The 14,881-nt window shown below is 44.8% G+C and overlaps 1 protein-coding gene across 1 annotated transcript in view; it reads left to right on the top strand.

Moving 5' to 3' along the window:
• Positions 1 to 14,881, top strand: part of TNFSF14 (TNF superfamily member 14) — a 66,029-nt gene that overhangs the window by 14,974 nt on the left and 36,174 nt on the right. The gene's annotated exons all lie outside the window — the stretch shown is intronic.

Below are 14,881 nucleotides of genomic sequence, written 5' to 3'. Positions count from 1 at the left end.
GGTGGCTCCTGGGGTAGGAAGGTAGAATAAGGGTTCTGGTCCAAAACAAGAGGATTTACAAGCCCTGTCAGTTGATGAAAAGATAGGCAAGGTCAGGGAGAACAAGTTGCATGGAGAGGAGGGTCCAGGGTAGACGATGGAGCACATTTTGAACGTTGTACCACACCCAACTGCAGCTTGGTCCGGGTGGCTGGTTTGTCTCCAACTGGGAGAGGGAGTGCCGGATTTATGTATAAGCTAAACAACCTACAGTGGTACCTCGGGTTACAGACGCTTCAAGTTACAGACGCTTCAGGTTACAGACTCCGCTAACCCAGAAATAGTACCTTGGGTTAAGAACTTTGCTTCAGGATGGGAACAGAAATTGCGCGGCGACTGCACGCCGGCAGTGGGAGGCCCCATTAGCTAAAGAGGTAGCTCAGATTAAGAACAGTTTCAGGTTAAGAACAGGTTAAGAACAGAACGAATTAAGTTCTTAACCTGAGGTACCACTGTATAGCTTAGGGCCCCACTCTCTTGGGGCGCCAAAAAAATTCAAAGGGGGGGGAAATGTACATTTCCAAAATATAAGATAAAAAATAAATAAATTGTATTTCAGTTCAACAATTACTTTGATAAAATACATATTTTGTTATGTGTAAATGGCTTTAGATACATATTAGGTCCATAAATTACCATAGAGCATATATTCAACACAAAAAACAGCGGCAATTTGTTGTTGACAAAGGAGAGCTGGACATATAAAGGGCCCCATTACCTTCAGTAGCTTAGGGCCTCATCAAACCGAAATCCGGCCCTGGAGAGGCCTCATTAATGAAAGACACCTTGCCTGACTCCTGTGGCAGAGCAGGTATGGGGAACTGCTTCTACTGTATGGGTGGAAGTCTGAAGAACTGCTGGCAAAAAAAGTTGCTGCACTGGAGCGTCAAAGTCCAAGCCCTGATGGTTTTTTAGCATGTCTTCCTTGCTGGCAAAGCTCCCCAGATGTAGTTGCTTTTCCCCCACCCTTTTTCCCTTTGAGCCTGTCTCCACCCAGACCACACTGGATTTTCCCAAGAGAAAGGTGGGCAGGGAGAGGATGCCCTGCGTTGGGTCCCCCTGAGCTGTTTCACCAGGACTTTGGACAGGATGCAGTTTGACTTACGGTACTTTCCTTTGTATAAAGCAAGCCCAAAGGAGGCCCCCAACCCACTCACAGGTCCTTGTGTGATCAGTGGGAACAGTTGGCCCTGGCAAGTATTAACCACTCTCAATTCCAACCTGATAATTGCCACCTGCCAAGATTGTAACTTGTTTGAATTAATTTTAAGATGTATTTTAATTAATTGATGTCTGTTTTTGTGCATATTATGTTGTTTTTATGATGTTAGCTGCTCTGAGCTTATAATAATAATAATAATAATAATAATAATAATAATAATAATATTACAAGCAGTGCCATAAAGCACACACTCCTCTTGCCTTTTCTGCTCTAGAAAAAGCAAGCAGGTGGTGGTGGTGGTGGGGAATTGTCATTTCAGCCCTGCATGGCCATTTTCTCTGGGCACCTCAGCTGCACAGTTGCTAGATAACCCCCAACCTTCTCGGATCTGGGAAATTAGGGAGGTGGCAGGGTCGGACCACCATGCAAATATGTGGGGGAGCTCTGCCCACTTCTGAGTCTGTTCGGCACAGTTGCCAGAGGGCAGCACCACACTTGCCGTGCCATATGAGGTGATTGAAGCCTAGCCATGATGTTTGCAGCAGCTACAGGTGAGCAGAGAGCTGCCCGAATGACTCATGTTCCAAGAGAAAGAGCAAACTGTTCAGACAGCGGCTTCCATTGCTTGCATTACTCAAGAGGTGTGGAGGGTGGCAACATGAGAACAGGGCCTTCTCTGCAGTGGCTCCCCAGTGAAGTTGCCTGGTGCCTTCATTATACACCTTTAGGCGCCAGGCAAAAACGTTCCTTTTTAACCAGGCCTTTGGTTGGTCTGATTCACATCCTATACCCTTTTAAAATGTGGCTCTTTTGGGGTGGGGGTGTTATTGGGTTATTGTTCCTATATATTGTGATCTTTTCTGTGAACCGCCCTGAGATCCCCGGGTATAGGGTGGTATATAAATTCAATTAACAACAACAACAACAACATTAATTTTCATCCAACATTTCCATTTTATCATTTCTGCTTAACCCTCAAGAAAGAAGGGCATTTTTGCTGGCCAGGTTTAATTCAAATCCATCAAACCTCCTTTGGGGAAGGTTCTCAGGCAGAGTGGAAGGAGAAAGAACTTGCCCATGTGAAGACCACCTGGTGGAAACCCTTACACATATGGTTCTCAGTTGTAAATTATATGCTGATCTCCGCCAGCAATTTCTAGATCAACTCTGTATCCCCAAATGGAAACCAGAGTCAGAGGTCATATATTTTCTATTACCGGGGAATGATCAGGAGCTCACCATGTTAGTGGCCAAATATCTCTATTTGGTTTTTTGTCATCAAAATACACTGCAGACATCTGATCTCCCTGGAGACCAAGAGATGTGATGATAGACTGCTCTGCCTCCTTTCTTTTAGTAAATGTTTTGTTCCACTGGGGAAGTGGTGATTCTGTATTGATTTGTTTTGGATGTTGTATATGATGCCAATAAAAGGTTCACTACTACATTTTATCAGCATTAATTCTGCATCCTCACAATTTGCCAGCGCAGTGGGGGCATGGCTAGCTAAACACTTTTTGCCCTCACTTTCCCAGAATCAATGCCCAAAGGAAGCTTACATGCTGTACTAGTTGAGTCAGCAAAGGAGGGCGAGGGGCTTGTGTGGCTTATTGCTTTCTGTATTACATTGTTATGGACACTCCATAAACAGTAAGGGCTTTGTGGGGCATCTGTACAGCTACGGGTTGTATAGAAAGCAGAAAGGAACATTTGGGTCACTTGAGGAGTCGTACGGAACTCTGCGGCATAGAAAGCTCTAGATACCTTGGGTGCTAACAGCCCAGCTCATGTCGCTTCTGCTGTGCCTCGTGCAGGCTTCCTCTCAGCCAAACCGCACTGGAGGGGGCTTGTTAGCATCACGAAGAGGATTTCCTGTGGCCTGTAAGCAACACTTGGCTGGAGATGCTTCAAGCGGGGGCTGCCGGGTAGGTGAAGAGCTGCTTGCATTCTTGGAAGCTGTGCTGAAATTAGGCATCCTGTAGCACTGAAGCAAAGGGACGCGGGTGGCGCTGTGGGTTAAACAACAGAGCCTAGGACTTGCCGATCAGAAGGTCGGCGGTTCGAATCCCCGCAACGGGGTGAGCTCCCGTTGCTCGGTCCCTGCTCCTGCCAACTTAGCAGTTCGAAAGCACGTCCAAGTGCAAGTAGATAAATAGGTACAGCTCCGGTGGGAAGGCAAACAGCGTTTCCATGCACTGCTCTGGTTCGCTAGAAGCGGCTTAGTCATGCTGGCCACATGACCCGGAAGCTGTACACCGGCTCCCTCGGCCAATAAAGTGAGATGAGCACCGCAACCCCAGAGTCGGTCACAACTGGACCTAATGGTCAGGGGTCCCTTTACCTTGTCGACAACTCTGGGAAATGGGGGTTGGGGTGCCGGAAGGATCTTTGCACCACGGCGCTGGATATGCTTAAGACGGCCCTGATTTAGGGCCTCATTTGCCATCTGAGAAATGTCTGAGATCTAGGTTGTTTAAGTCTCAACTTTTGTTTCCAGTGGTAACAGAGCTGCTTTTCTCACTTTTGTATATATTTTACTTATTAGGAAAAGCCCAATTCTCTTCCATATCACAGGCTGTTTTCATTCCCTTTTGTCAATGGCAACCTCCCCTCACCATATCAGAGTCAGACGCCTCATCCAAGAGCTCTGAGAAAACCCACAAAGATTACTCAGGGGGCCAAGTAATCCCCACATCATCAGCCTGATGAGAATATGTGTATTTTAGGGCAATGAAACACTAATTACTACCATGTGCATACATGTGTTGGGGAAAGAGGTTTCTAAAGCAACTTTCTAATCTTTGCGTAATTTAGAGAGAAAAGTCCCCATAAGTCCTCCATGCTCATTTATTCTTACTTTCCGATCCTACCAAATCTATATACAGCAGCTGCTCTGCCTGCTCTCTTGAAGCGCTAACAGCTGCATATCATCTTTTTTCATATTAAGGGCAAGGGGACAACCTTCCCCCCAAGAAAACATCCCACAAAACCTTGTCTCTTTTGAGTCAAAATTAGATAGTCCTACAGACTAGATAGTTCACAGATCCTCCAAGTGTCCCAGGAATGTCCCTGATTTAGAGAAGCCGTCCCGGTTTCTGATTTGACCCCAAAATGTCTTGCTTTTCCTTAAGTATCCCTATTTTCATCGGAGAAATGTTGGAAGGTATGGAGTTACCTGACCCCTGAGCTGTCTAAAGGCAATCCTGTATAGGGAAGGTTTTTAAAAAAATGTTTAATGTTTTATTATGTTTTTATATATGTTGGAAGCCACCCAGAGTGGAGAACGGAGCTGAATACTATCCAGAGACTTTGGAGAAGGGGGGTGAATACGATCAAGAGACTGTGAATCTGCAAACACTCTCTCTTCTAGTGTTTCTTCTGCTAGCAATTCCCCATCCAGTATTTCCCAGCTTCTGCCTCCTGAACTATGCCCTTCTGCAAACCACTGTTCCAAATCTATACTGTCCTCCTGCTCCTGGGAAGATTCAGGATTGGGGGAGGGGATGGCTCCCACCATTCCTCCTCAGTGCAGCTCTCCTGAGCATAATCCCTGACACAGGGTAACTGGGTGTGAGGTGGCAAGAAAATAGGGGGAAGACAGGCTGGCTGAAGACAGGTTGGGAAAGATGCCTTGTGTTAAGTTGTGGGTGAACATATCAGATGACACAGCAATTCTTCAGACAGCTCTTGTTTATTCACAGGCCAGAACAGAACTGAACTGAAGGGTTCAGCCAACCTGCTTATATAGAGCTCAACTACAAAGCAACAGTAACAACTTTCTGTAACTATCCAATCACAGAACGTCACTTTCAATTCCTTATTTGCATATGCGGACCTGAGGGAAAACTATCTACAGTATCCCCCTGCTGGCCCAGGGTGAGAACTTCAGTACATAACACCTTGGACTCCAACACTGCACTGCTGTGGGGAATAAAACCCTTGAGATGACCATGCTGCAATTCCCTTAATCCAAACTCAGAGTTTACGGGGAAATGATATACAATGAATTGAAAAAGATGTTTAAAATAACATTTGTAAAAAACAACAACCCAGAAGCTTTCCTTTTGGTAATTATAGGGACAGAACTACCTAAACTGTATAGAAATTTATTCATGTATGCGACTACAATGGAAAGAATGTTATTTGCCGAAAAATGGAAAGAAGAAGAAGTCCCAGCGAAAGAAGAATGGATACAAAACCCGATGGAATATGCCGTAATGGTGAAACTTACCAGAAAAATATGAAATCAAGATAATAGACTTTTTATAGAAGAATGGATAGGGTTTGTTGAATATTTACAAGCAAACTGTAAACAGATAAGAACATTGGCAGGATTACTGTAATAACCTGCAGTTTTATAAGAGTATACATTTAAAGTAGATGAATGAATGTTTAAGTTAAGTTAATTTGGAATATGCAGAAAATATAAAAAAATAAATTTAAGGAACTGCAGAAAGAGCAGGAAAGGAAGTCGAGTTTTGAAATGTTAAGATGATTGTAAAATTATTGAAATGTATAAGATTGAAAATCATAATTTTTTAAAAAAATCCAAACTCAGGTGTAATTATGTGAATATTTCAGATTTCTTAAAGCTACAACAATCTACACTGAGGTCCTGCGCCGAGGGCCTTCTGGTAGTTCCCTTGCTATGAGAAGCCAAGTTACAGAGAACCAGGCAGAGGGCCTTCTCGGTAGTCTTGTTATAGTGCACAGTGCTGACCTTTAAAGCACTAAATGGCCTCGGCCCACTGTACCTGAAGGAGCCTCTCCATCCCCATCATTCAGCCTGGACACTGAGGTCTAGCGCCGAGGGCCTTCTGGTGGTTCCCTCACTGCAAGAAGTGAGGTTACAGGGAACCAGGCAGAGGGCCTTCTCGGTAGTGGCACCCACCCTGTGGAATGCCCTCCCACCAGATGTCAAAGGGAAAAATAACTACCAAACTTTTAGAAGACATCTGAAGGCAGCCCTGTTTAGGGAAGCTTTTAATGTTTAATAGGTTATTGTATTTTAGTGTTTTGTTGGAAGCCGCCCAGAGTGGCTGGGGAAACCCAGCCAGATGGGTTGGGTATAAATAATTTATTATTATTATTATTATTATTATTATTATTATTATTATTATTATTATCCAAACAATGGGCATCATAATGCTAAGGGTCCGTTCTTCACCTGGAGCTTAAACTGGAGGAGGACCAGCAAGGGTATAAAAGCCACCAGTAGGTCCTGGGGCTCACATCCCTGCTGGGCTGAGCAGAACAGATCATCATGAAAGATCTCTTCAGCGATCACAGCTCATAGTTTGCAGCGGACAGCAAGCCAGGGCAGAAAGTAGTCACCAAAACCAAGACTGCATCCTGGAATCCTTTGCAATGCGAGACAAGTTTCCCTCTCCGAATTTGGGGGCTGCCGCTCCAGTTTCCACCAGCAGGTGATAGATTAGTGGTCACAGCAAAGAAGAGCAAGAGGATGTGGGGAAAGCCACTAACTTTCAGCCCGTCTCCTTTCACCATCATACACCCACTAAGTTTAGGAAAGAAAAAGAAAAGAAAAGAAAACGGTGCGGTTTGAGCACAGAAAACTTTGTTCCTCTTCTTTGTCATGGGATTTACTAAAGACGGATTCTTTTCTTGATTTAGAGCAGCTGGGAAGTTCCATTAAGCAAAGATGGGTCAGTCACGTTCCTCATGAGATTGTTTTTTTTTGGGGGGGGGGTCACCAGAATATTCCTGCAAATATTTTATTTGGTCCCGTGACCAAATAAAATAAAACAAATGAGATGATAAAGTTGAATCTGGGCTATATTGTTTGATGCTACAGGTGCAGGTTCATATATCTAAATGTTCCTTCCAAATAAAAAATAAGTAACATTTCTGCCACCTCCTTGCAAAAGAATGTGCATATCAGAGAGCGCAGTTTTAGCGTAAGCTTTTTTCTTGACAAGCTGGTTTTCTACTTGCAGTGAACTTCTTGTCTCTGGAGGAACATTTCCTCATGTGAGCTTCTGCCGGCAATCTGAAGTGGTACGGTCCTGTCACAAAGCTGGGCCTGTTGTCTCATAGCTGTCAACTTACAGATTTGAAAATAAGGGACCAGCAGCCTTGAAAATAAAGGACCAGCAGCCAAAATAAGGGACCTGCAGCCTCACCTGTTCCAGGCACTCCAGTCTTCCTGTCCTCCTGCAGTCTGGTCAAACTCATGCTGGTAGCTTCAAGAACACTGTCCAACCAACTTTGTAACCAGAGGTTCAACTGAATAGAATCTGAATCACATGCACCACAAGGCCTATGCAGCCTCAACTTAAGATGGCTCCCCAGCCTGGCTTTGCACTGCAAAGTTTGCAGCAGCACAGGCAACAAAATGGCGTCCAGCATTCAAAACCCCCCTCAGCTTGCATTAACTAGCCACACACAAGTCATGCAAGCTCCACCCCCCAGTCGTTCTTAGACTTCTTATTGGGTGAGCAACACAGTTGGAGCCTCCCTCCCTGGCTGGCAGGGAGGGAGGGAGAGGAGCTGCTTCCTTTGAAAATTAAGGGACATCATTTAAGGGACATTTAAGGGACATCCATCAATAAGGGACAGCAGGGGGACATAGCGCTGGAATAAGGGACTGTCCCTTCAAATAAGGGACACTTGACAGCTATGTGTTGTCTCCTTCCTAGCAGGGCAGGTGTGGATATTATAGAAATTATGGAACTAATCCTGAGTTCACAGCAGGTAAGCCAGAGATCTATAGTTGCCACGATGGTGATTCTGGTCTTGAGATTGGCTTTTGAACGTCCTCCAGCAAACAAAAGTTTAAAATACTAGGAAGCAGCCTTGAGAGGCTCCATCAGGCTTATGGCAGTGGTGGTGAGTTTATCCCTGTGTGCACATTAATGTTTTACTTGCATTCATGAAAGCTATATCAGGTATTATAATGATAGCAATGATCAGTATTACTGTTACTAGTGCAGACCCTGTGGCAGCAGTAGGCCAGGTGGGATTCTGTTCTTTTTTATATAAATTTTATTTTAAAAGTTTTTGCATACATTATTATTTGCATTAGTCCACAAACAATGTCAACACAGTGGTACCTCGGGTTAAGAACTTAATTCGTTCTGGAGGTCCGTTCTTAACCTGAAACTGTTCTTAACCTGAGGTACCACTTTAGCTAATGGGGCCTCCCACTGCGCCGCCACCACACGATTTCTGTTCTCATCCTGAAGCAAAGTTCTTAACCCGTGGTACTAATTCTGGGTTTGCGGAGTCTGTAACCTGAAGTGTCTGCAACCCGAGGTACCACTGTATCTTTATGGGGGTTCTTTCAACCCCCGGGCTTCCCCCCACCTGTCTCCCCGGTTTCCAATAATTATGTCTTCTCTTTTCTGCATCTAAATACCTTAATCCAAACTATTAAATTTCCTTTTGAATATCCTTTGTCATATTATATTACAAGTGCCAGTCCAATCCTGCTAACGTTTTTAGATGTTTGCAGTGCTCCTTCACATATTCTATAAAGTTAATCCATTCTTTTTTAAATTTATTGTCCTCTTGGCGTTTAATCTTCCCGGTCAATTTTGCCATTTCAGCATAATCCATCAGTTTCAATACCCATTCTTCTTTTGATGGAGTTCTTTCTTCTTTCCATCCCTGGGCATACAACATTTTTGCTGCTGTCGTCGCATACGTTCAGCTTCCAAGGTACGACTGTATTTGATTGAAATGCCTCCTGGAACAACAGCCCCCCAAAAAAGGTCTTCAGTACTGAGAGCAGAACACATGGCCATCGACATCAGTGACAGGCAACTGAGTCACCACAGACAAACAAAAGTGTTTCTTCGAATAGCAGATAACCTGTGGGGTTCACTCCTGCATGATACAGTGATGGTCATCAGCTTAGATGCCTTTACAAGCTGATTAGACAGATTTGTGGATCCATGACTCATGGCTAAGTGTCACGAGGGCTATATGAAATCTCCAGCATCAATGGCAGTAAGCCACTAAATAACATCTGTTGGGGAGAAGTAACTGCGGGTGGCTGCTATATTGCCTTAATGCTCTACCTCTTGGAAGCATCCGCTTGGGAACTGTGGGCAAGAGGAGGCTGAACAACATGGAACTGACCCAACAGGGTTATTGCTTTTACTTTTTTTTTTAACCTTTTTTACCTTTCTCTGATGAAAATAGGGGTGTCCTATTCGATAATAATAATAATAATAATAATAATAATAATAATAATAATAATAATTTTCCTATTTATACCCTGCTCATCTAACTGGGTTGCCCCAGCCACTCTGGGTGGATCTCAACATATTATAAAGAAAATAATAAAATACTAAACATTAGAAAACTTCCCTATACAGGGCTGCCTTCAGATGGCATGAGGGTTGGATAACTCCATACCCTCCAACATTTCTCTGATAAAAATAGGGATGCAGGTGGCACTGTGGTCTAAACCACTGAGCCTTGGGCTTGCCGATAAAAAGGTTGGCGGTTCGAATCCCCGCAACGGGGTGAGCTCCCGTTACTCGGTCCCAACTCCTGCCAACCTAGCAGTTCGAAAGCTTGTCAAAGTGCAAGTAGATTAATAGGTACTGCTCCGGCGGGAAGGTAAAGGGCGTTTCCGTGCGCTGCTCTGGTTCGCCAGAAGCGGTTTAGTCATGCTGGCCACATGAACCGGAAGCTGTCTGCGGACAAACGCCGGCTCCCTCAGCCTATAGAGCGAGATGAGCGCCGCAACCCCAGAGTCAGTCATGACTGGACTTAACTGTCAGGGGTCCCTTTACCTTTACCTAAGGAAAAGCAGGGCATTCTGGGATCAAGTCAGAAACTGGGGCTGCTTCTGTAAATCTGAGACTATCCCTGGAAAATCAGGACATTTGGAGGGTCTGTTGGAGTTCCTGGTCACTTTTTAAAGGCAGCCCCACGTTTAACACATTATGACCAAAGGCTGTGTCCTCAGGCATGCCATGGTCAACATCAGCATTTGGGGCAGATGGGGTCAGCTCACCCATCCTGTCCCCATTATACCACCCCTCACATAGGGCCAGTCTGAGACATGCCACTTATCCCGCCAAATTCAAGGCTAGGGTTTTCTGAAGCAAAAGATGCCAGAGGTTCACGGGTGCTGGAGCCCCAAAACCTTTAAAAACAAAAACCACAAAAACTCAGTCCCTGAAATGGGTGGGGCAAAGTGGCAGTTAGGTGGCTTTAACCCTTAAGGTGATGGCTCAGTACACTGTGGTCTCCACAAAATGAGCCAGGTGGGTTCAGGTTTTCTCTAACTCGAAGCTAAATACAGTGGTACCTTGGTTCTCAAATTTAATCTGTTCCGGAAGTCCGTTCCAAAACCAAAGCATTCCAGAACCAAGTCACGCTTTCCCATAGAAAGTACAAAATGGATTAATCTATTCCAGACTTTTAAAAACAACCCTTAAAACAGCAATTTAACATGAATTTTACTATCTAACAAGACCACTGATTGATAAAATGAAAGCAATAATCAATTTACTGTACTAGAAAATAAATAAGACAGTATTGAAGATGATGAAAATTAAAATTATTTTTTTCCCTTACCAGCACTGATGATAGTCATTGTCTGGATGGGGGGCTTTTATCCATTTCCACAGTCACACAGTCAATCAATCAGTAGCTGAACTGGGTTCCACACAGTCACAAAAATGAATGAACCGAAAAAGCCTCAAAAACAGAAAAGTAAAATAAATAGCAAAAACAAAAGCGCCAAACTTAATCCATTCTGGAAGTCTGTTTGACTTCCGAAATGTTTGAAAACCAAGGCGCAGCTTCTGATTGGTGCAGGCGCCCTGGAAACAATCGATGACAGAAGCATCGGACATTTGGCTTCTGAAAAACATTCGAAAACCGGAACACTTACTTCCGGGTTTTTGGCGTTTGAAAACCAAGGCATTTGAGTATCAAGGTGTTTGAGAACCAAGGTACCACTGTATTGAATTTGCAAAACAAAAGTAGCACAGCCGCCATAAAGTGATTCACTTTTACGTTGTGGCACAGGTGCGTTTGCAGGTTTAGTGCAATGTATTGTGAACATCACTATTGGAACCAATTCCTCCTTTCCTTGTGGCTAACATGCGTTGCCCAAATGCTAAATCATAAGCAGTAAGTACCACGTGCACACTGATAGTTTGTGGTAGGATTCATATGAAACCAGCAGTTTATTTTAAGTGCAATTCTGCAACAAGACACTAGAGGAGCTCTTAGCTGCACAGCAGCCATAGGAGTTTGGCACAGATAGCTAACCCAAGGCTAAGAAATCCACTCCAAATGGACAGTGGCGGAGCTTCATGCTCTGGCACTGGGGGCAGAGAGCAGGTGGGGGTGTGGCTGGCATGTGTCCCGGGGCGTGGCACCCAGCACGGGGGGGCAGCCGGGGGCGGTATGCTCCCCCGCCCCCCTCTTCCTCCACCAGTGCAAATGGATCTCCCCTTGGGCTGCAATTGGATTTACTGGGTCCAAAACCCTATCTAAACAGTTATGGGAGAACAGTGTTATAAGAAAAAACCCCTGCTCCTTTATCCCTTATGGGGTGTCCAAGAGCCCTTATAGATTCCTTATGTAGGTTTGCTATTGGTAGGAGGAAACAACAGAGGCCAACCAGAAAATATTGAGAAGCAAAGCAGCCAGTAAGCTTGATCTTTGGCCACCTCCCTGGAAAAGACCCTGATGTTGGGAAAGATTGAGGGCACAAGGAGAAGGGGACGACAGAGGACGAGATGGTTGGACAGTGTTCTCGAAGCTACTAACATGAGTTTGACCAAACTGCGGGAGGCAGTGGAAGACAGGAGTGCCTGGCGTGCTCTGGTCCATGGGGTCACAAAGAGTTGGACATGACTAAACAACTAAATGACAAATCAGGTCCTCCCTTAAAGAGGGCACGTATTGCGATGAGACCTGGCAAACTGACACCCTGTGTTGTGGGTGGGTACGATTGGTCAGCCACAACACCTGAGTGGTAGGTCCCTCGACGCTGGGTACAATCTGGCCAATGGGACGCAGTCCAAATGGTTCGAGGGACCTATTTATGCCCATGCACGTGACCCAGAGCTTCCTCTTTCGGCGCTTGCATTCAGAACACCCGCCCACCTCTCCCTACTTTTAGGGCTTTGCGCTTGACCTTGCTATGCCATCGTGCGTCGTCTGTCATTGGGACAGGGGCACGGCAGGAATTTTCCTCACTTGGCTGATTGGCTGTTGCCATTTGGGTTTCACCTGCCACGTAGCAAATCACCACTTGTAAGGTTGCGGATAGGCTCTGGTTCAGGTGATAGGGATGGGAGAACGCTCTCGCCATCCTTTTGTGAAGGGTATTCCGTTAAAGGAATCCAGGGACTCAGTGGTTTGGTCAACCCCTGAGAAGGGGTTGTGCCCGTGTCTGAGTCCAGGGGGACATTTGGTTGGCGGAGTTAGCCTGTTCCACTTTTCCAGGTGTTCCCCTTGGCTGACCTATGCTGCAACCCTGGGTCAGCGCTACCTGCATGGCAGGGAGCTAGTCGAACCAGAGCCTATGCAACCTGTCACTTTCTGTAATCAATAAAGTTGTGGCCTAAATTCTGCCAAAAATCAAACCAAAATTTTGAGTCATGTGTGAATTTATTTAGGGGGGAGGTTTCAGAGTCTGAACACGCAAAAGCCTGATCTTTATTAAACTGTTGCAACAGGGCTCCCGCTCCCCCCACGCAGGGAGGGAGGAAAGGAACCCAGAACATTGGTGTGTAAGCTCTTATATAGACTTTTGAATTTGCCTACCCTGTAGCTCAAGACCACCCCCCAAAATATCATACATATATCACAGAAAGAGGTGGTCCCCAGCAGAAATCTGAGTGTGTTGCTTCTCTCCTGTCTGCCAGGATACCTGATAACGCCTTATTTGATTGCCTTTTCTGGGTAGCCTGGCCATTCCTTTGAAATGGTAAATAGTTCCTGAATCTCTGCATATTGATAGTGTACTCAGCTTAACAGATACTTGCCAGACTGTTTACAGGGAGGTGTGAGCCCCTACAGTCCAAAGACAGTTGGAAAGCTTTTCCCATTTCCTTCCTCCTTGCAGATAAATATTTTAGGTCAATTTGGGAGAATCAAAATGGCTTCAGGATTGTTCTCCTGTACTGTTTCAGATACGTGGTTTATATACTTATGTATGTGTTTGCCTTGTACATTTATGAACATTTATTTTATATATACAGTGGTACCTCGGGTGAAGTACTTAATTCGTTCCGGAGGTCCATTCTTAACCTGAAACTGTTCTTAACCTGAAGCACCACTTTAGCTAATGGGGCCTCCTGCTGCCGCTGTGCCGCCGGAGCATGATTTCTGTTCTCATCCTGAAGCAAAGTTCTTAACCCGAGGTAGAATTTCTGGGTTAGTGGAGTCTGTAACCTGAAGCGTATGTAACCTGAAGGGTATGTAACCCGAGGTACCACTGTATAAGACCTTAGAATTTTTATAACAACAGGAAATTTTCATTTTACAAATCACTCCTCCCAAATACTGAAATACAAATATTCATAAAAGAATCTTGTGGTGCTTCAAAGATACACACACACACACACACAGAGAGAGAGAGAGAGAGAGAGAGAGAGAGAGAGAGAGAGAGAGAGAGTTGTCTGCTACCTGGGGAGAGCAGTTCATGCACCAGATGAAGTGGGTACTAGTTCGCAAAAGCACATGCTACAATAAATATGCTTGTCTTTGTGAGTGTATGCACAGTGATGGCCAAACTTGGCCCTCCAGCTGTTTTGGGACTACAAGTCCCATCATCCCTGACCACGGGTCCTGTTAGCTAGGGATGATGGGAGTTATAATCCCAAAACAGCTGGAGGGCCAAGTTTGGCCATCACTGGTATGCATGTTTATTTAAGAGGCTGGCATGGCTAGCCCTCTGTAAAGTATATATGAGGGTTCTCAAATGTCCAAATGTTTGATATCCATATTGTTCTCTTTGTCACTGAATGCTAAGGAAATTTTACGGGAGAATAATTCATCTCTCTCAGAGACTATTGTTCTCCCCTCTCCCCAAACTACTTTATAATTATTAAAGTAGGCGTTTTTTCTTTCCCCCAGTCTGTGGACCTGTGATGCAATAATAATAATTTTGCACCACACCACGTGCTGGGAAAGAAAAACCTCAGTGCTTTTTCTTTTCCTAAACTCAGTGGGTGTCTAATGGTAAGAAGGGACTGGCTGAAAGTCACTGGCCTCTCCACATCCTCTTTCTCTTCTTTGACACGACCAGAGACTAAATATATTGCCTGCTGGTGGAAACCAGAGCAGCAGAAAAGAAGAGGCAAGTCAGACCAGTCTGATACACATCCACACTGCCAAATGATGAACACAAAAGCTTTTGTTGTTGTGTTGTTGTGTTACTGTTTTTATTTTGATTTCATATATTGTGATCTTTTCTGTGAACCGCCCTGAGACCTCCGGGTACAGGGTGGTATATACGGTAAATTCAATTAATAAGAATAAGGATTTAGTCTCTTGGTCCCTAAGTGGCTTTCTAGCAGGATGGACTGAACTCGGATGCACAACAGAGGACCATTAAGTGCATCCGGGATTTAGATGGAGAAACAGCAAAGACTCTTTTGTCCTGGATGATGCCCCATCCATGCAAACCAAAGGGCTGGGCGATTTTCTTTGCCCCTGCCCACCAGGGAAGTGAGCTCC

The sequence above is a fragment of the Podarcis filfolensis genome (assembly GCF_964270895.1).
Source record: "Podarcis filfolensis genome assembly, chromosome: 17".
In the NCBI taxonomy this organism is placed as follows: Eukaryota; Metazoa; Chordata; class Lepidosauria; order Squamata; family Lacertidae; genus Podarcis; species Podarcis filfolensis.
The sequence above is the reverse complement of the archived record's forward strand: the minus strand, read 5'-3'. Positions and strand labels throughout refer to the sequence as shown.